Raw genomic sequence first — 22,853 nt, forward strand, 5'->3', positions numbered from 1 at the left:
CTTAATTAGGTCTCTTCAATTGAGAAGAAGAAATGGAATGTGCTTCCTTAATACACACACTATGAAAATATTCACATCTTCAAATTGTTTTGCAAACACCATCAAATGCCATGAAAACTATTTTGTGTGTGTGTGTGTGTGTGTGTGTGTGAGACAATAGTTTCTCAAACTCTTGGGCTCCAGCAATTCTCTTATCTCAGCCTCCCAAGTAGCTGGGACTACAGGAACCCACCAAACACCTGGTTATTTTTAGAGATGAGGTCTTGATCTGGCTCAGGTTGGTCTTGAACCTGTGAGCTCAGGCAATCCACCCACCTTGGCCTCCCAGAATGCTAGGATTACAGGTGTGAGCCACCATGCCCAGCCAAAAACTATTCTATAATCCCTGAGAAGGTCATATAAAAATATTGACTCTGCAATGCAAAAAGTTTATATTAGCTTAGGGCACGAGAAACAGCCAACTGAAAACAAAGGAAATTCTAAATCAAGAACGTAAGATTTTAAATTGATTACATGTAAAGCAGAGAAAAATAACTGCTTTCAGAATCTGTAATTTTTCTAGTTTATGAGTAAATTATCAATACATTTGAAATTATCTGTTTTGTTCTAATGTTTTTAAAATTTTCTTCCCAAAATAGGCACCACACACTTACATGAACACAATTACCTCCTCCACACTTCTCTTATTGCTAAAGTTTATCTTTAGAGTAATATATTTTTCTATTTCACTTTATGAAAATCAAAACTAAAAGTCTAATTGTGTGGTTTGTAGGCCAAGAGAGGTCACATGTTTAAAATGTATGATAAAATTTTGTAAATAGTTATTCAGATTTCAAAAGTAGAGAACCACCACTAAAGCAAAAAGACTGCCTTAAGAATGGGAGAACATATTTGCATGCTGTGAATCTGACAAAGGTCTGATAACTAGAATCCACAGACAATTAAAATTAATCAACAAGAAAAGGGCAAACAACCCATTTATAAGTGGGCAAGAGACTTGAACAGAAGCTTCTCTGAAAATGACAAATAACCAACAAACACATGAAAATATGCTCATTGTCTTTAATCATCAGAGAAATACAAATCAAAACCACTCTGAGATATCACCTAACCCCAGTGAGATTAGTCCACATCAGAAAGTTCCAAAATTGCAGATGCTGGTGTGGATGTGATGGGATAAAGGCCCACCCTACCAGGGTGCTTTACCTCAGGGATTCAAGAATGGTTCAATACATAAATCAGTGAATGTGATTTAGCACATAAACAGAAGTAAAAAAATTATGGTCATTCCAATAAATACAGAAAAAGCACTTGGCAAAACCCTCAACAAACTAGAAATAGAAGAAACATATCTCAAAATTATATAAGTCAGATCCACAGCAAATAATCAGGCAAGAACAAAAATAAAGAATATCCATATAGGAAACGTAAAGGTCAAAGTATGGTTTTTAGCTGGTGATATAATCTGTGTCAAGAAAATGCCAGAGAAGTCAAGATGGCCAATTAGAAGCAGCTTTTGGCAGAGGTTCCTGTGCAGAGGGAGAGATAGTAGACTGAAGTAGATTCAGAGAAACTGAGAGTGGGGAGCTGAGCACAGAGAGAAGAAAATGAGGTGAACATCATTAAGGCTGAGTCCTCTTCCTCTTCAGGAACAAGAAAGAGGAAGAAAGACAACAAAGATCAGGTATGGAGCCCAGCACCAAGAGGACAGGTGACACCTCCCCAAATGGGAGCTACACATTGGGCTTTCCTGCCAAGCCTGCAAGTGAGCAAAGAACAAAAGCCTTCTCACTTTATCCCATGGGAGAGTGCTGCTAAGTCCTAGTCCTCCTTTATCAGTTAGGTCCCACTGATGAGCCTAGGCTCCATCCTGCCTAGCACAAAAGTGACCAAATATTTTCCTGCAATCCCATGCACACAGCTCAGCCTTTCCCCACTGTAGTTGCCTGTGGGACTACCCACTTCAGAGGCCAGAGCATTTGGTGAGTTCACTGAGAGGCCCCGGCATTCTGTGAGTCACCAAGCTGCAGCACAAAAATAATAGTGCTGCAGTCCTAATTTTGGTGGGAAGAGGATTGAACTATCCTCCTCCAGTAGCTCAGCAATTCCCAAGAAGATGTGCCCAGGAATTTCTGGATTTTGCCCACCAGGCCAACCTCTGAGCTCACTTGGGTGGGTGGTGCCCACTGCCTGAGCAACTTTTACTGGAACCCTGGGTCAACGCTCCCCATCACGTGGTCCTCTGAGCTCAGTTGGGAGGACCGTGCCCACTGCCTCAGTGACGTTAACTGCAACTCTGAGTCAGTGCTGTCCACTGATTCTTGTCCCCTGGATTCACTGCCTGATGCTGCTGACTCACCACTTGTCTGCCTTTGTTACAGCAGTAGTGCCATTGCGATCATGAGGGGCAGATTCAGCAGGGACAACCTATCAATTCAACTAAAAAAGTATAATTAACATACTAAAAAAAAAAAGAAGAAGAAGAAGCTGAAAATACTCATGGGGAGGAATCAGCCAAAGAACTCTGCCAACATAAAAAATAAGAGCAAATCGACTCCCCCAAAGAATTTCAAAGGAGATATAACAGAAAATATCATCCACAGAGAAATTGTTGAAATGTCAGAAATAGAATTCAGAATATGGATGACAAATAAGATGATTGGAATGGGAGAAAAAATAGAAATAGAAAAACAAAAAATAGTTCATAACTTGTCTCAGGAAATCAATGAATTCAAAGACAAAGTCACCTAGGATATGGACATAATGAAGAAAAATATAGCAGAGCTTAGGGAATTGAAAAAGGACTTTGAGGAGCTTCATAACACAGTAGAGACCCTCAGAAGTAGAGTTGAACAGGATGAAGAAAGAATCTCACAAAATAAAGTCAAGACTTTTGAACTATCCCAAACCTTTAAAGAGGCAGAAAAAGGGAGAACAAGAGCACAATATTCCCTGAGAGAGTTACAGGATCATTCAAAAAAATCATACATCTGAATTACAGGGATTCCTCAAGAAGAACAGGATGGTCCCAAAGGCACAAATTCTCTGCCCCTATGACACTATGGTGGAGAATTTCCCAAGTATTACAAGAGGCACAGAAATTCAGAACCCCAGCATAACTCAATCCAAACAAAGCATCTCCTAGACACATTGTAATTAATTTTGTTAATATGAAGGAGAAAATTCTGCAAGCAGCCAGGTGTAAGAAAAATATTACTTTAAAGGGAAAAATATCAGGATGACTGCAAATCTTTCAGCTGAAACTTTTCAAGCCAGGAGAGGATGGCCATTGACCTTCAACCTTCTTAAACAAAACAATTTTCAGCCCCGGATCTTAGATCCTGCTAAATTGAGTTTCATTTGTGATGGAGAAATCAAATACTTTACTGACATCCATATGTTGAGGAAATATGATATAACTAGACAAGCTCTACAGGTAGTATTCAGACACATCCTTCATATTGACTGGCACAATGGTCCACCACCAAAGTAAACGCACCCAGAAATTTAAGAACAAACCCTAGGGCTGGGCACAGTGGCTCACACCTGTAATTCTAGAACTCTAGGAGGCCAAAGTGGGTGGATTATGTGAGCTCAGAAGTTCCAGACCAGCCCGGGCAAGAGCAATACCCTATATCTAAAAATAGCCAGGCATTGTGGTACATACCTGTAGTCCAAGCTACTTGGGAAGCTGAAGCAAGAGGACTGCTTGAGTCCAAGAGTTTGAGTTTGCTGCAAGCTATGATTCTACTGGAGCATTCTTCTGGGTGTGACAAAGTGAGACTCCATATCAAAAAAAAAAGCAAACAAATTAAAAAAAAAAAAAAGCTTAGCTTCCACAATGATGAAAGGGATAAAAATAAGCTCTGGACCTCTGAAAAACAAGATAGCCAAACTCCACCATATCTATCAATTCAATTAATGTGAATGGCTTGAATTCTCCTTTAAAGAGGCACAGATTGGCTGACTGAATACAAAAACTCAGGCCACACCTTACCTCAAAGGATAAAACAAGACTCATGGTGAAGGGAAGGGATGGGCAACAGTAATCCAGGCAAATGGAAAGCAGAAAAAATCAGGGGTTGCAATCTTATTTGAAGATACAATTGTATTTAAACCAACAAAAAGAAGGGAAGACAAAGGTGGACACTACATATTTATCAAGGGAAACACTCAACATGAAGAGATTTCAATAATTAACATTCATGTGCCCTGCCTAAATGCTCCTCAGTTTATAAAATAAACCCTTACTGATCTGAACAATGTATCTTCCTGCACTGTAATAGTTGAAGATTTTAACATCCCTTTGGCAGATCTGGATCGATTAGAAAGAAATAATGGACTTAAACATGATCCTAGAACAAATAGACTTAACAGATATATATATAGAAATTTTTACCAAATGAAACTGAATACACATTCCTCTCAACAGCCCATAGATCATTTTTCAAAATTGATCATAACTTAGGACACAAGTCTAACCTCAACAAATTTAAAAGAATTAAAACTATCCCTTGTATCTTCTTAGACCATCATGGAATAAAAGTTGAACTCAACAGCAACAGAAATCTTCATAGTCAAACAAAGTCATATAAACTAAATAACCTTAGGCTGAATGATAGCTGGGTCAAAGACAAGATTAAGAAGGAAATCATCAGATTTTTGGAACAAAATGATAATGAAGACACAAACTATCAAGTAATGCAAAGGCAATCAAAAGAGAAATTTATAGCATTAGAAACCTTCATTAAGAAAATAGAAAAAGAGCAAGTCAGCAATAGGTCATCTCAAGTACCTTGAAAAGGAATAACAACCCAACCCCAAACTGAGCAGAAGAAAAGAAATAACCAAAATTAGAGCAGAATGAAAGAAACTGAAAACGAAAGAATCATTCAGAAGATCAATGAAACAAAAAGTTTGTTCTTTGAAAAGATTAACAAAATTGATAAACCTTTGGTTAAATTAACCAGAAACAGAAAAGTAAAATCTCTAATAATTTCATTCAGAAATGATAAAACAGAGGGAAAGACAAGATGGCGGACTGAAGCCAGCTTTCCACAGAGGCTCCCGTCCAGAAGGAGAGTTAAAAGACAAAAATTTAGTAAGTATCCTGGTGGATTTGAGCTCCACCAAGAGAGAAGGTTGAAGAACGCACACCAACACCGCTGAGGCAAGCTGTGACCACAAGGATGCAAACAAAAGGTACAAAATCCATCACCAAGCGGACGGGAGTCCGCCTCCCCCATGAGACCTGCTCAAGAGCCCCACAATTAAACAAACGGGCAGAAATTAAAGGCCCTCCCTCTACACTCCATGGGAGAGACCCTCTAAAAACTGGACCTACCTCCCCTACCAGGGTGCCATGGTGTTCTCCTGCCAGGCATAAAACTGTATAAAACTTTAAATATCCTTTGCCAGCAACCCTGAACCCCCAACACTTTCCTTCCACTCACACTGAGGTCTGGAGGCCTGTCCCCCAGGAGTTCGGATTCTTGGGTGATTTCTCAAGGGGAGTGCACAGTGCCCGAGCTGCGACTGGTCAGCCCTGACTCTGAGGCACGCGAGTGAGGAGAGGGCACCCGGCTAAGAGGGAGTCACGCCTCGGCGGCACTTCCCTGCAGTGCAGTGCAGCAGCCCTCCCTGGGCAACAATATGGCTAGGCATAAATCTGAATGAAACTCTAGCTTCCCCGCTGAGCTCCCAGCACTCCCTCCCACTCTCACTCGGGGTCTGGGGGCCTGTCCCCCAGGAGTTCGGATCCTTGGGTGATTTCTCGAGGGGAGTGCACAGTGCCCGGGCTGCGACTGGTCAGCGCTGACTCTGAGACACGCAAGCAAGGAGAGGGCACTCTGCTGAGGGGGAGTCAAGCCTTGGTGGCACTTCCCTGTGGTGCGGTGCAGTAGCCCTCCCCAGGCAACAATACGGCCAGGCATAAAACTGAATAAAACTCTAGCTTCCCCGCTGAGCTCCCAGCACTCCCCCCACTCTCACGCTGGGTCTGGGGGCCTATACCCCAAGAGTTCAGATCCTTGGGAGATCTCTCGAGGGGTGTGGACAGAGCATAAACTGTGGCTAGTCAGTGCTGACTCTGGGGCACGAGACAGAGGAGAAAAGTGTCGGCTGGGTGCCCACACCAGAGCAGCAGTTCCTGGAGGCAAATCAACAGCCGTTTTTTCTTTAACAGCAAAACGGCTCACTTCTAGATATTCTGAAGCCACACCCCCTGTCACCCTGGGCAACCAGAGGAGGCCACCAGTGAGCAAAGGATTTGCCTGATGCTGCTCACAAACCCGGGAAGCTTCCAGGGCAGGGCCAACTCAGAGAGGTAATCGGACACAAACCTCCAGCAGCAAAGTCATTTGAACTCAGAACAGCCCATCTTCTGCAGGCGATTTTAGCAGAAACAGAGACAGAATCCCGCAAAGTTGTCTGTTCTGATAGCAACATCAATCAGGGACGGGGCTAAGCCTGAGTGAACACCTCCACCCCACCACCTGTATCAAGCACTCAAAGATGTCAGGCCCCACCTCCTCCTGCTAGATACAGGCAGACTGCAGGGGCCTGGCAGATTTCCGTGCAATTCAGGCAGGTGCAAACCCCTGGAGTATCTGTTCACTACAGGCAACTGGGTTAGTCATCTGCAGAGATACCAGTGACTGGGTCCGATGGAGGGGCAAAGTGGAGAAGGAGACATCAACCTTCCTAGACTGATCTATTTAGTAGGTGGCTCCTCCTGACTCCACGCTGCACTGGAGTAAGCCATATCAGAGGAGTCACCAGACCCCTGTGATCCAGTTCCCAGAGACCTCTTGAACTCTCCCACCCGAGACAGGTGCCGATTGAGACAATCGATTTGGACCTTTTGAACTGAACTAATAGACTGAGGACTTTTCAGGCGGTGCCCTGGGTATGCAGTTGTAGGAAGGTTTGATTTTCCTTTCCCAATTGGTGCCAGAGGTAGGCGGGCGGGGTGACTTAATTGCTGGTTTTTCCACACAGCTGAGACTTCAAGCCAGAGTAAATGTTACAATAGGATTGAACAGAAACCAGCTGAAAACAAGACAGAACCACTTCGTCTCACCACACAAAACAGGGCCCCAGTTTCTCAGGCCACAACACTGTACTATGGGCCCTCGATAAAGCCCCAGGGGAAAAATCAAAGGGAGTAAAATAACCATGGGGCGGAATCAGAGGAAAAACTCTGGTAACATGAATAACCAGAATAGATCAACCCCTCCAAGAAAAGATACGGCAGATGTAATTGAAGATCCCATTCATAAACAACTGGCTGAGATGTTAGAAATAGAATTCAGAATTTGGATTGCAGACAAGATTAATAAAATGGAATTAGGAATTCGAGGAGAAATTCAAAAGTTGTCTCAAGTTAGCCGGGCCTTGTGGTGGGCGCCTGTAGTCCCAGCTGCTCGGGAGGCTGAGGCAAGAGAATCGTGTAAGCCCAAGAGTTAGAGGTTGCTGTGAGCCATGTGACACCATGGCACTCTACCCGGTACAGTGAGACTCTGTCTCTACAAAAAAAAAAAAAGTTGTCTCAAGAATTTAACAAATTTAAAGACAAAACCACCAAAGACTTAGACACACTGAAGCAAGAATTTACAGCCTTCAAAGATATGAAAAATGCGATAGAATCCCTCAGCAACAGAATGGAGCAAGCAGAAGAGAGGATTTCTGACATTGAAGATAAAGTCTTCGAATGCTCCCAATCTCTCAAAGAGGAAGAGAAATGGAGAGCAAAAACAGATTACTCACTCAGAGAACTCTGGGATAATTCAAAGAAAAGCAATATATGAATAATTGGGATTTCTGAGAATGATGAAGTGGCCTCGATGGGCACAGAGGCCCTTCTGCATGAAATTATGAAAGAAAATTTTTCAGACATGCCTAGAGAATCTGAAATTCAGATAGCAGACAGCTTCAGGACCCCAGCACGATTCAACCCCAATAAGTCATCCCCCAGGCATATCATAATTAGCTTCACTAAAGTTAATATGAAAGAGAAGATTCTCAAAGCAGCCCGGCGAAAGAAAACCATTACATACAAAGGAAAGAATATTAGAATAACTGCAGATCTCTCTGCTGAAAGTTTTCAAGCCAGAAGAAGGTGGTGATCGATTTTTAACCTCCTAAAGCACAATAACTTTCAACCCAGGATCTTGTATCCAGCTAAACTGAGTTTCATTTATGATGGAGAAATTAAATACTTCAATGACATTCATATGTTGAAAAAATTTGCCATAAGTAAACCAGCCCTTCAGGATATTCTCAGACCTATCCTCCACAATGACCAACCCAATCCTATACCACAAAAGTAAACTCACTCAGAAACTTTGGATCAAACTCCAATTTCCACACTAGCGAAAGGATTAAAAATGTCCACTGGACCTTTGAAAAACTCAATACCCAAAATTCCACCAGACTTATCAATACTCTCCACTAATGTGAACAGCTTAAACTGCCCTCTAAAGAGGCATAGATTATCTGACTGGATACAAAACCTCAAGCCAGATATTTGTTGCATACAAGAGTCACATCTTAACTTAAAAGACAAACACAGACTCAGGGTGAAAGGATGGTCATCCATATTTCAGGCAAATGGTAATCAGAAAAAAGTAAAATCTCTAATATCATCAATCAGAAACAACAAAGACAAAATAACAACAGACTCATCAGAAATTCAAAATATCCTTAATGAATATTACAAGAAACTTTATTCTCAGAAATATGAAAATCTGAAGGAAATTGACCAATACTTGGAAGCACGTCACCTTCCAAGACTTAGCCAGAATCAAGTGGAAATACTGAACAGGCCCATATCAAATTCAGAAATAGCATCAACTATACAAAACCTCCCTAAAAAGAAAAGCCCGGGACCAGATGGTTTCATGTCAGAATTCTACCAAACCTTTAAAGAGGAATTAGTACCTATATTACTCAACCTGTTCCAAAAGGTAGAAAAAGAAGGAAGACTACCCAACATGTTCTATGAAGCAAACATCACCCTGATCCCCAAACCAGGAAAAGACCCAACAAGAAAAGAAAATTATAGACCAATATCATTAATGAATATACATGCAAAAATATTCAACAAGATCCTAACAAACAGAATCCAGCAACACATCAAACAAATTATACACCATGACCAAGTTGGTTTTATCCCAGGGTCTCAAGGCTTGTTCAATATCCGTAAATCTATAAATGTAATTCAGCACATAAACAAATTAAATAACAAAGACCATATGATTCTCTCAATCGATGCAGAAAAATCTTTTGATAATATCCAGCATCCCTTCATGATCAGAACACTCAAGAAAATTGGTCTAGAAGGGACTTTTCTTAAACTGATAGAGGCCATCTACAGCAAACCCACAGCCAATATCATATTGAATGGAGTTAAATTGGAATCATTTCCACTCAGATCAGGAACCAGACAAGGATGCCCATTGTCTCCATTGCTTTTTAACATTGTAATGGAAGTTTTAGCCACCACAATTAAGGAAGAAAAGGCGATCAAGGGTATCCATCTAGAGTCAGAAGAGATCAAACTTTCGTTCTTCGCAGATGATATGATTGTGTATCTGGAAAACACTAGGGACTCTACTACAAAACTCCCAGAAGTGATCAAGGAATACAGCAGCGTCTCAGGTTACAAAATCAACATCCAGAAATCGGTAGCCTTTATATACACCAACAATAGTCAAGTTGAAAAAGCAGTTAAGGAGTCTATCCCATTCACAGTAGTGCCAAAGAAGATGAAATATTTGGGAATTTACCTAACAAAAGACGTGAAAGATCTCTATAAAGAGAACTATGAAACTCTAAGAAAAGAAATAGCTGAAAATGTTAACAAATGGAAAAACATACCATGCTCATGGCTGGGAAGAATCAACATTATTAAAATGTCCATACTACCCAAAGCAATATATAATTTCAACGCACTCCCTATTAAAGCTCTGCTGTCATACTTTAAAGATCTTGAAAAAACAATACTTCGTTTTATATGGAATCAGAAAAAACCTCGAATTGCCAAGACATTACTCAGAAATAAAAACAAAACAGGAGGAATCACACTACCAGACCTCAGTCTTTACTACAAATTGATAGTGATCAAAACAGCATGGTATTGGCACAAAAACAGAGAAGTAGATGTCTGGAACAGAATAGAGAACCAAGAGATGAATCCAGCTACTTACCGTTATTTGATCTTTGATAAGCCAATTGAAAACATTCAGTGGGGAAAAGATTCCCTATTTAACAAATGGTGCTGGGTGAACTGGCTGGCAACCTGCAGAAGACTGGGATTGGACCCACAGCTTTCACCATTAACTAAGATAGACTCTCACTGGATTAAAGGTTTAAACTTAAGACATGAAACTATAAAAATACTAGAGGAGAGTGCAGGGAAAACCCTTGAAGAAATCCGTCTGGGCGAGTATTTTATGAGGAGGACCCCCCGGGCAATTGAAGCAGTTTCAAAAATACACTACTGGGACTTGATCAAACTAAAAAGCTTCTGCACAGCCAAGAACACAGTAAGTAAAGCAAGCAAACAGCCCTCAGAATGGGAGAAGATATTTGCAGGTTATATCTCTGACAAAGGTTTAATAACCAGAATCCACAGAGAACTCAAACACATTAGCAAGAAAAAAAACAAGGGATTCCCATCACAGGCTGGGCAAGGGATTTGAAGAGAAACTTCTCTGAAGAAGACAGGCGTGTGGCCTTCAGACATATGAAAAAATGCTCATAATCTTTAATCATCAGAGAAATGCAAATCAAAACTACTTTGAGATATCATCTAACTCCAGTGACACTAGCCTATATCACAAAATCTCAAGACCAGAGATGTTGGCGTGGATGTGGAGAAAAGGGAACACTTCTGCACTGCTGGTGGGAATGCAAATTAATACATTCCTTTTGGAAAGATATATGGAGAACACTCAGAGATCTAAAAATAGATCTGCCATTCAATCCTGTAATTCCTCTGCTGGGCATATACCCAGAAGACCAAAAATCACAACATAACAAAGATATTTGTACCAGAATGTTTATTGCAGCCCAATTCATAATTGCTAAGTCATGGAAGAAGCCCAAGTGCCCATCGATCCACGAATGGATTGATAAATTGTGGTATATGTACACCATGGAATATTATGCAGCCTTAAAGAAAGATGGAGACTTTACCTCTTTCATGTTTACATGGATGGAGCTGGAACATATTCTTCTTAGTAAAGTATCTCAAGAATGGAAGAAAAAGTACCCAATGTACTCAGCCCTACTATGAAACTAATTTGGGGCTTTCACATGAAAGCTATAACCCAGTTACAACCTAACAATAGGGGGAAGTGGGAAAGGGAGGGGAGATAGGTGGGTGGTGGGTAGAGGGAGGGGGATTGGTGGGATTATACCTGTGTGCATCTTACAGGGGTATTTGCGAAACTTGGTAAATGTAGAATGTAAATGTCTTGGCACAGTTACTGAGATAATGCCAGTAAGGCTATGTTAACCACCGTGATGAAAATGTGTCAAATGGTCTTGATGCCCCGTGATCATATCAATGAACACAGCTATGATTTAATAAAAAAAAAAACATAAATACAAATACACATAAAAAAATGATAAAACAACAGATACCACAGAAATACAAAAAAATCCTCAACAATGACTACAAAAACTCTATTCTCAGAAACATGAAAAGGTGGAGGAAATAGACCAATACCTGGAAGCACGCCACCTTCCTAAACTCAACCAGAAAAAATTAGAAATTTTGAATAGACCTATATCAAGCACTGAAATAGCATCAGTCATACACAATCTCCTCCAAAAGAAAAGCCTGGGACCAGGTGGTTTCACATCAGAACTCTATCAAACCTTCAAAGAGGAGAGGGGAGGGGGCAAGATGGCTGACTGGAGGGAGCCAGGCCTCTATCCAGGGGGCATCCACAGGTGGAGCAGAACTGGGACAGAAACACAGGCTCTGTGAGCTGGGGGTATGCCTGCAGTGGTACCTGCCTGGGCAGGGCATGGCTGGACTGAGAAGCAGACCCCACAAGAGTGCACACTGCACACCACCCACAGTGGGTCACAGTCTCAGCCTCTGAAAGCTCAAAATACACCTAGTGGTATCCACACCACTGGGGAGCACAGCTAACACAGAAACACAGACTCCATCAGAGTACGCACACAATGGTGGCACTCACCCAGGGCGAGGCTGGGTCAGAGTCGCAGCTTCTGTGATCTCAAAATGCACCTGGCCCATGGTGGAGCATAGCAGGGACAGAGTTGCAGACTCCGTGAGAATACACAGGCAGTGGCACCCAGTCCTGGGTGGGGCTGGGACAGAGATGCACCCTTTGTGAGCTCTAATTATGCCCGGCCCACCATGGAGTGCAGCTGGGACAGAGATACTCCGTGGGAGTGTCCGCTTGGCAGCAGCACCTGCCTGTAATGGAGCAGAGCTGGGACTGAGTGGCAACCCCTGTGAGCACACAAGACCCAGTAGAGGTATCCCTCCCTTGGCAGGTTGGGGTCGGGACAGAGACACTGACTTGGTGAGTGCAAAATATACCCTACAGCAGTGCCCGCCTATGATTCGGACAAAAGCTTGATAACTAGAATCTATAGAGAACTCAAATTAATCAACAAAAAAGGAACCAACAATCCCATCTATCACTGGGCAAGAGACGTGAATAGAACCTTCTCTACAGAAGACAGATGAATGGCTAACAAACATGAAAAAATGCTCATTGCCCCTAATCATCAGAAAAATACAAATCAAAACCACCTGAGAAATCACCTAACCCCAGTGAGAATGTCCCACATCACAAAATCTCAAAGCTGCAGATGGTGGCGTGGATGTGGAGAGAAGGGTATACTTTTACACTGCTGGTGGAACTACAAGCTAGTACAACCTTTTTGGAAGGAAGTATGGAGAATCCTCAAAGACGTCAAAGTAGACCTCCCATTTGATCCTGCAATCACATAATGAGGCATCTATCCAAAAGGAAAAAAAAGTCTTATATGATAAGGACATTTGCACTAGACTGTTTATCACTCAATTTACAATTGCCAAAATGTGGAAACAACCTAACCAATTGCCCACCAACCCAGGAATGAATTAACAAGCTGTGGTATATGCATACCACGGAATACTATTCAGCCATTTAAAAAGATGGAGACTTTACATCTTTTGTGTTAACCTGGATGGAGGTGGAGCACATTCTTCTTAGTAAAGCATTACAAGAGTGGAGAAGCAAGAATCCAATGTACTCTATTCTAATAAGAAGGCAGTATATGAGCTAATACAAGAGGGAAATGAGCAAGTGGGGAGAGGGGAGGAGAAGGGTGATGGGGGTCATGGTGTATGGCACACCTCTTGGGGGTGGGACACAATTATAAGAGAGACTTTATTTAAAAAATGCAATCAGCATACCCTAATTCTTTGTACATTCTCGGAATCCCAAACAATTAAAAAATTAAAAATGGACTTGGTGCCTATAGCTCAAGTGTTTAAGGCACCAGCCACATGTACCAGAGCTGGCAGGTTTGAATCCAGCCCAGGCCTGCCAAATAACAATGACAGCTACAACCAAAAAATGGCCAGGCATTGTGATGAGTGCCTGTGGTCCCAGCTACTTGGGAGGCTGAAGCAGGAGAACTGCTTGAGCCCAGGAGTTGGAGGTTGCTGTGAGCTGTGATGCCACCGCACTCTACCCAGAGCGAAAGCTTGAGGCTCTGTCTCAAAAAAATAAAAATTTAAAAATTAAGTAGAAACACGTAATTCTTTCCTGGCTCACTTTGTGAACTTCATTATGCACATCTGCAACTAGAGCTTGGTGCCAGGGTGCTCTTCAAGGACCTTCAAGGTGTTTTTCCATGGCCACTTTGTTATTCACTGGTATCCTATGCTGGACCTGAAAATTATGCATGGTTCTTAACACAGAGTTCAGAATTCACATACCTTTTACCCATGAACAGGGAACCAGCTCTGCAAATCAGATGTGATTTCCCAATTGGAGCAAGGAAAGGAATTGTGGAAGGATAAAAGAGGATTTCCCTGAAGTCTGAGGATGGTTGAGCTCCAGCAATGTGAAGTAAGTGAGAATATGAGGAGGAGCCAGTCAAAGAGGGGACAGGGCCTTAGTAATGCCAACTTGCATACAAGATTGGACAATTAAGTTTGCAAACTCAGCCTAGAGAAAGTGCTACATACTTCATTGCTGAGTATCACTCTGGTCACCTTCGAAGACTACCTTTGACCAACTGGTGACATTTATGAACATAATTGTCAGATCTTATACAATGACAGCTCTGATGGTCATTCCAGAAAAAAGAGTTCAAAAAATTGCTTTGAAGGGTGGACTAGGTACTGGCATTGGTACATATCTTCCCAAGAGGAGTTTCTCTAAGATGACCATAGTGATATTCAGCAATGAGGTAAGTAGCACTTTTGGGGGAATGAGTTTGCCAACTTAATTGTCTGAGGTGTTGTATCCTTACATGAGTGGTAAAGTCATAGAAACATAGAAGGCCATTGAGAAAAAAAATTTTAAATGGTGTCATTATTCTTCACATTTACGAAACCTGCCTTACATACCAAGTCTTTGTAACACAATGAAGCCTGCAGAATAAATATCTGTACAGCTGAGATGCTACAAGAAGGACATCTTGGTACATGCAGAGAATAATACATCACGCGTGTTTTTCACGGAGACTGTGGCTGACTCATTGATCTAAACTCATACACTGGGGAATGAATGCATGAATATATGTGGACAGTCCTTTAAATGTCTCTTATCTTTTGTCCACAAGGCAAAATCTTACACAGGAAAGGATCCCACTGAATATAATGACCAGGGGGAAGAGTTTACTCACAGAGCCACGGTAACTCGATGTGTGTTAACTCACACAAGAAAGCTCTCCTACATCTGTAATCAGTGCGTAAAAGCCCTCGGGGATTAACCACTCTTTCATCAACATAAGCAAATCAACACAGAAATTACTACATAAATGCCAGCTATTTCAGAAATTCCTTTTTTTTTTTTTTTTTAAGACAGAGCCTCAAGCTGTCGCCCTTGGTAGAGTGCTGTGGAGTCACAACTCACAGCAACCTCCAACTCCTGAGCTCAAGCAATTCTCCTGCCTCACAAGTAGCTGAGACTACAGGCACCTGCCCCAATGCCCAGCTATTTTTTGGTTGCAGCCAGCCATCATTGTTGTTTGGCAGGCCTGGGCTGGATTCAAATCTGCTGGCTCAAGTGTATGTATGTATGTGGCTGGCGCCTTAGCCCCTTGAGCCACAGGCGCCAAGCCTCTTTTTTCTTTTTTTTAAATCATAACTGTGTACATTAATGCAATCATGGGGTACAATGTGCTGGCCTTCAGAAATTCTTTAATCATTGTTCTCACTACATAAGAGAATCCACACAGGAGAGAAACTCTGTGAATGCCGTGTAGGTGGGAAAGCAATTAGTCAAAGCTTTGGCCTTAGACAACTTAGGAGAATTCACACTAGAGAGAAACCTTTTAAATGTAATGAATGTGCGAAATAGTTGTATCTGAACACTTTTATATTTTATATTCAACCAACAGCACACATACAAGAGAAGCCTTATAGATGTAATGAATGTGGGGATCACTTCAGCCAGAGCACTAAATTTTATTCATACCTAGGAACACACATAGAAGAGAAACCCTATACATGCCATGAAGGTGATAAAGAATTCCACTACATCACTTAGCTTTATATATGCCAAAGAACTCAGACGGGAGAGAAACTCTACAAATGAAATGAATGTAGAAGAGCTTTCCATTATTCCTCATCCTGCCATCATCACCAGCAAACTCACACTGGAGGGAAATGATATAAATGGTACCTTCCTGGGAAAGCGTTTGGTCAAAGTTTTGACCTCAGAAAGTATGAGAGAATTCACATTAGTGAGCAGCCCTACAAATGGGACTGCATAAGATTTCACGGTGCATTCTCATCTTTATTTACACAGAACTATCAACCTTAGCAATGTTATTTATACAGGAAAGGCTTTAGTCCACAACATGGCCTTAGAGGACATCAGAGAACACAAAGTATAAATATAATGAATGTAAAAGAGACTTCACCTATAGCTCCAGCCTTCATCTCCAAAGAACTCTCACCAGGGAGAAGCCATGTCATTAAGGGGTGTCAAAATGCTTCCATTTAAGATGCATCCATTAGACAATATGCCCAGACTCCACTGGCTGTCTAATCACAGCGTACAAACATTCCACTGAGATATATTCTTAACATGCACAGAGAACTCAAGAGCAGGAATAATCTCTAAAGGAGAAACTCGGACAGGGAACTCTTTACCAAGAAGAAGAAGCCTCTTGAGAGTTTACCTTATAGATCATGCTGGGTGTTATTCCATTAAATAAGTACGCGAAATCCTGAAACCAACACTGGGAAGAGTCACACAGTATAAAACACTCTCATGGAATGAATGAAAGGATGTCTTCCCCACAAACCTTTTAGGGCCTTCTGCCTCTGAGAGTTCTCACATCCACCCCTCTCCACTCATACAGTGTTCTACCCCGCTGCTCTTTCTTCTCTCTACAGAACTCCCTCTTCCTTTCCCCACATTGTAAGATTCTACCTCTGTTTTACAGAGCAGTTGTGCTGAACCATAGTCCACACAACCAAATCCAGGCTGATCTAGGGAGCTGGCTTCTGTTGGTATAATGTAACTTGTAATGAACACAATTGAAATTACATTTCGAATTGTATTTTGTTTGGAATAACACCAATGATTCCTTCCACCATGAAAGGTTTTATGATTTTTTTCTCATCCACTTTCTACCTTTTCACCAGGATTCTTATTGGTTCCTCTATACTTTTTAAAGGAATGATATCACTTTTGTTGTTGGTATATCTGTACTTGTTTTCTCCTCCTGTGTTAACCAGTCTTTTAATTGGTATAACCCTTTAAGCAGCCTCATAGAGTTTCTAGACTGCTGAAATTAAGCCCCACATCATCCCATACATTTCTTGCCTACACCCCATCACTGATCTGATGAATCTGTTTTGGCCCCAGACACCTGATCCTTTCCTTCCTCTTCCATATGCTCTTTTCCTTACCTGTCTTCTCCCACATCCACAGCTTCCCTATCGTTTCTACCCCCAAAGAGGGTCCTCTCCTCTATCCTCCCTTGACTACAAGAGGTCTCTCCAAATAGCCTTGCACTTCTGGTACTGTGGCTGTTTGTGGCCTCCCATATGTTCATTTAATATAACAAGTCTGGTCCTAAGAGCCCTAAGGTCCCTACATCTCACAAATGTGAAAACATCCTTTAAAGTCTGAGTAAGATAAGAACAACAAACAAATTTCCAGGTAGGAGGAGGTTATAAAGATAGCACTGAAAAAGAAATCTCAGAAGGCACAAACAAATGAAAAACCATACCATGGTCATGGATTGGTAGAATCAACATTGTCTGTAAAAAGTCTATACTACCCAAAGTGATTTACAGATTCAATGTAATCCCATCAAAATACCAGATTCATACTCCAGATTAATGAAAACTAACAACAAATGACAATTTAAGGCAATAGATGATTCTAGACTGAATCATGTGATGAAGGTTTTTATTTTATTTTTTGTAAAGCCACAAAGAATATTACTATATAAATGACAAAAATGGAATATGGATAAGTTTTAGGCTAATGCTAAATTTATTGAAGAGGAGAATTGAGTGTATAAGAGAATACTCTTTTATTAAGAAATGCGCAATGAAATATTCAAGGAGAAAGAGCAGGATGTATGAAATGTATTTGTAAATGTTCAGGAATGTATGTGTTTTTTTCTCTGTGTGTGGAGAGAGAGGAGGGAGGGAGACAGGAGAGAAAGATCATCAATGTGTTAAAATAGTAATAGGTAAATCAGGATAAAGGGTATACTGTAGTTTACAAGACATGCAATTTTTCTACAAATCTAATAATGTTCAAATAAATACATTTAAAAATTGACCATTGACTAATGTTGTCTTGAGTTTCATATGTTTGAGAATTTTGGCTTTGATTCCTACAGCTGCCGCACCACACCCAGGCCCCAGTACTGTGCGATGAGGCCACCGCTAACACAGTCGTCTCAGGGTCGTCCGAGGCAAGATCCTGAGATGCTCCTTCCACATTGGAAGCAGGCTGTCATTTCAACAGGGTCTTACAAAATCCTGAAAAAGAGCACCCGCTCTGATTTAAAAAAAGTAATACATAATGTAAAACAAAAAAGGACCCAAATTTCAAAGATCCTTGTTTATAGCATGTAACTATCAATTCTTATTTGGTGCCAGTATGTCATTTGCCTTCTGGAGTTTTGTGGTGATAACTGGTTTGCAGGTGTTTCATTTGCTTTGTAAGTCAGTTACCTGAATTTCTATCTGCCAAAACATATTGAATTCTCGTGTTGTATTCTCTGGTGCTTGTAACCCTTGAGCACTTATTCACTTTGAATGCTTTACATTTTAACAGTAGTTTGGGTTTTTGTTTTGTTTTGTTTTGTTTTGTTTTTTGAGACAGAGTCTCACTATGTTGCCCTGGGTAGAGTTCTGTGGCATCACAGCTCACAGCAACCTCCAACTCCTAAGCTTAAGCAATTCACTTGCCTCAGCCTCCCAAGAAGCTGGGACTAAAGGCACCCAACACAACACCTGGCTATTTTTTTTATTGTAGTTGTCATTGTTGTTTGGCAGGCCTGGGCTTGATTTGAACCCGCCAGCTCTGGTGTATGTGGCTGGTGCCCTAGCTGCTTCAGCTACAGGTGCCGAGCCAACATTTAACAGTTTTACTGAAACATAGTTCACATACCATACAATTCACCCATGTAGATTGTGTAATTTAATGATTTTTTTAGTATATCATCCATTGCCAAAGTTAATTTTATGACATTTTCATGAATTCAAAAATTAAAAAATAAAACCATAACTTTTAGATACCATTTCTCTTTCTCCTCATTCCCACAAGCCTAAGTAATCACTTATATGTATTTTGTCACTATAGATTTTTCTATTTTCAACATTTCCTAGGAAGGGAATCATATGTGGTCACTTGCTTCCAGCTTCTTTTACTTAGCATAATGTTTTCAAGGTTCATACATTCTACAGCATATATTACTTCTCTATTGCTTTTTACAGATGAATGATATTCTCCCTGGGAACGCCTGATTGATCTAAACTCATACACAGGGGAATGAGTGCATGAATATATGTGGAATGGATAGACCACATTTTGTTTATCCATCCATCAGTTAATGGACATTTAGGTTGTTTCTATCTTTTGGCTATTTTGAAAATGCTGCTATGAATATTTGTGTGCAAGTTTCTATGTGGACATATGTTTTCATTTCTCTTGGGTAGATACCTAGGAGAGGAATTGCTGGGTCATATGCCAACCCTGTTTAACATTTTGAGGAGCTCCAAGATGACTGTATGTCCAAAACAGCCACATCATTCTACATTCCTACCAGCAGTGTCTGAGGCTTCCAACTTCTCCACATTGAGTTTTTGATCCTACCCGTCCTAGTGGGTGTGAAGTGGTATCTCATAGTGGTTCTCAGTTGTATTTCATGGATAATCAAAAATTGATGCATCTTTTCATATAATCCTGTACTTTATTAGCATATGAGGAAAGAGAAGAGATAAACAAGTATATATGCTCTACTGGATTTAACTGGAAACACAATAACTCTTTTTAAATATGTGACAGAAAAAATGTTTCTTGTAAATATTTGAAAACATTTATGTAGTAAGCTTAAGTATTTATCAACATGTAAATTTTTCTACTTGTGTATTATTTTCCTGTGATCCCTACTTTGTGATTGTGGGAGAATAATATTATGCACTGAATTTGTTCTGTAAAGGTCACTGCTTCTCTCTCACCTAACAGGCACAATGTAAGGGGATATAGCACACCCCTGGTGTAAGGCTCAACTACAACATGAACTTTTTTTTTTTTTGTTTTGTTTTGTTTGAATCAAAAGTTTAGTTTGTTATAGTTCAAACAAGAAGCAGTACAATTAATCAAAGCATATACAGTTTGCCATCTTAACAGTAGCTTATTTATGCCAGCAGTGAAGAAGCCTGGAGAGTGAATGGTGATGAAATTGCAAAAGGCATTTTCCCCACAGCTTGTTGGAATGGAATACTTTTTCTTTGCAAAAAGTAGTCCAAACCCTGGCAGAAAGTGGTAGTCAGTTGGTGCAAGGACTGGTGAATACGGTGGATGATAGAGACTTTCCAAGTCCAGCTTCTGTAGTGTGAGCAACTTTGTTGTGCAACATGTGGTTGAGAGTTCGTTGTCTTGCAAGAGCATTGGCCTGTACCTAATGAACAATCCTGGCTGCTTAATCACAAGCACCTTCATCATGTCTTCCAATTAGTTGCATTAGACATCTTCTGTAATCAATGGCCCAAGTTTCATGAAGCAGTAGTGGATAACACTAGCACTGGACCACCAAACAGATACTGTTAGCCTTTTCTGATGAATACTCAGTTTGTGTCTGGACACTTCATCTTTATCCAACCATTGTGCCCAACATTTGCAATTGTCAAAAATAATTTGTTTTTCATTACATGTAATAATACGGTGTAGAAATGATTCACTTTGATGTCCTAACAGCAAAGAAAGGCAAGCTTTGGGATGATAGCTCTTCTGACACTCCTTTAATTAATGTGGCACCCATCTATCCAGCTTCTTTATGTTGGTGATTTCTTTTACACGGTCCAATATTGTACAACATGAACTTTACCTAACAAATGCAAACAATGTAGCCTAATAATATGTATAGGCAAAAGGCCTATATGTCTCTGGCCAAAAAAGCTATTTGAGAGGGAGCAGTGAAAAGACTCTGTGCAGGCATATTTGTGAGAAACTGAGGCAGAATCCCACATGGCCGGGTTGGTTGCAGGCATAAAACCTCCCTGACCTAAGGTCGGCCTGGTTGGTTGCGGACATAAAAACCCCCTGACTTAAGGCCCACATGGGAGCAGAGGCTTGCAAACAAGTTTCTGTATATCTTAGGAATTTCCTGACTATGCCTTGCTTAAAGATTCAAGTAACTGCCTCCAAAGGGTGAGGCCACTAAGGCAGGTATTCAATCTATCTTTCTCCCCCAGAGCCTCAGGCTTTATCAGATAAGAGCAAAGAAGTAATGGCTAACAACATGTTCTCCATTAAGTCATGTATTTTTAGGAGGATTAAGTTAGATGAAGTAGTTATCAGTTAATCCAGTTAAACCTTAGCCCATAAGGATAGCGTTAGATAATGTTAGTAAAATGGTTATTAGTTAATCTGGTTTATCCATAGGCCCATAAGTACCAGGCAGTAAGAGGCATGGGCCCAAGGTTTAAGTCATGTGTTTATTGATTAAGTTATGTGCCTATATAAGCTTTGGTAGAAGAAATAAAGATTGCCAACCACCATGAGACAGCCGTGGTCCCCTTTATTTTCCTTACAATTTCAATTGCGGGTCTTATTCTCTGCGACATTGCTTCTCCATGAGACCCTAACGGCAACAAATAAGTGCCCTCATTAATTTGAAGTAAAAAAAGAAATATATAATTGAATGAAATTATTTTAAGTTAAAAGAAAATATTACTGCTTCTGTGGAGTGAGTCGGGGGAGGAGTGGAAACGATTTCTCAGGGTTGACTACAGAGCAGAGCTGATTGCCATAGCTGGAAAATGTCAATTTGTTTTTGTCACCAATTTTGTGTATATCTGTTGTGGATAAGTGTGATCCTCTGGTGATAAATATCAAAGGAATATGAGAGCATTGACATAGGGTACATGTCATAACTTCTAAGAGGTAGATGTTTGAATGGACTTTTACTCTTAGGTAATAGTATAAAACATGGGGTGCACCCTAAGTGGTAATTTTGAAAGTTGGATGGTGGCTACATGGGGAGTTATACTGTTCTCTCTGCTCTTGTGTATGTTTAAGTACTTCTATAACAAAAAGCTTTTAAAGATAAAAGATGTTTAGGGCTTCATGAGGAGTGGGTGGGGGCAGTAAGGATAGCTGGCAAGGGTAGGTCAGTCCATCAAGACTAGGTTTCAGCTCTCTCTCAGTAAAGACATTTCAGAAGTACAATACCCTGGATGATGGAAACCTTAGAAGAAAATCTCTTTGTATGTGATAGGAATAAAGAAGGAATGAAGAGATGGATAGAGTTTTTTCAAGGTTGTTTGGGGAAATTTTTACATCCAATGGCTTCTACTTCCTCTGTGAATGGTGAGTCCAGCACATATGCTAATAAGCAGGTAGCAATGGCCTAAGTTTGAACAAAGTACAGAAAGTTTGAAATAGGCTTGAGCAGCATGGAGACAAGATAGGCAAAAAATAAGTGACCTAAGCTCTTTTTGTTTTCTTTACTGTTAGTAAGAACCAAACAATTGTTTTTGGAATGAATGGCTGGGTTATTTCCAGATAGTGCTAGGGTTGACCATGAATTTTATCATAGTCCAGTAGTCTTGTGAGATTAAATCCAATAGTGATCAGTCACTTATGGGCAGGCACTTCTGGAAAAGGTGGGATTTTGCCAAATAGAAATAATTAAAGATCAGAGGAGTCCAATTTGAAGTGAAACTTTATCAATTTTGGTTACCTGATAGATCGTGAAATCTGCCTTAACAAGGGAGGAAATGAAGACAAGAACCTAGTGGATTGATGAGTAAGTAGGGAGATTAATGACCTGGAAAAAAATGATGTCATTTTGAAAAAAATGACGAACTTGCAGGCACATGTTGGAAGAATAGAAGGATGACCTCAAAGAATGGAGCTATTCTTTAAGGAATTCAAGCTCTATGCTAT

General features: G+C 40.6%; 1 protein-coding gene and 1 pseudogene across 1 annotated transcript in view; both read left to right on the forward strand.

Annotated features, from left to right (window-relative positions):
* The window catches only part of LOC128573138 (zinc finger protein 287-like), a 29,288-nt pseudogene extending 13,533 nt beyond the window's left edge, over positions 1-15,755 (forward strand).
* The window catches only part of LOC128573137 (zinc finger protein 501-like), a 501,109-nt gene that overhangs the window by 327,790 nt on the left and 150,466 nt on the right, over positions 1-22,853 (forward strand). The window lies entirely within an intron of this gene.

Source organism: Nycticebus coucang, chromosome 20 (assembly GCF_027406575.1).
Source record: "Nycticebus coucang isolate mNycCou1 chromosome 20, mNycCou1.pri, whole genome shotgun sequence".
Lineage (NCBI taxonomy): Eukaryota > Metazoa > Chordata > Mammalia > Primates > Lorisidae > Nycticebus > Nycticebus coucang.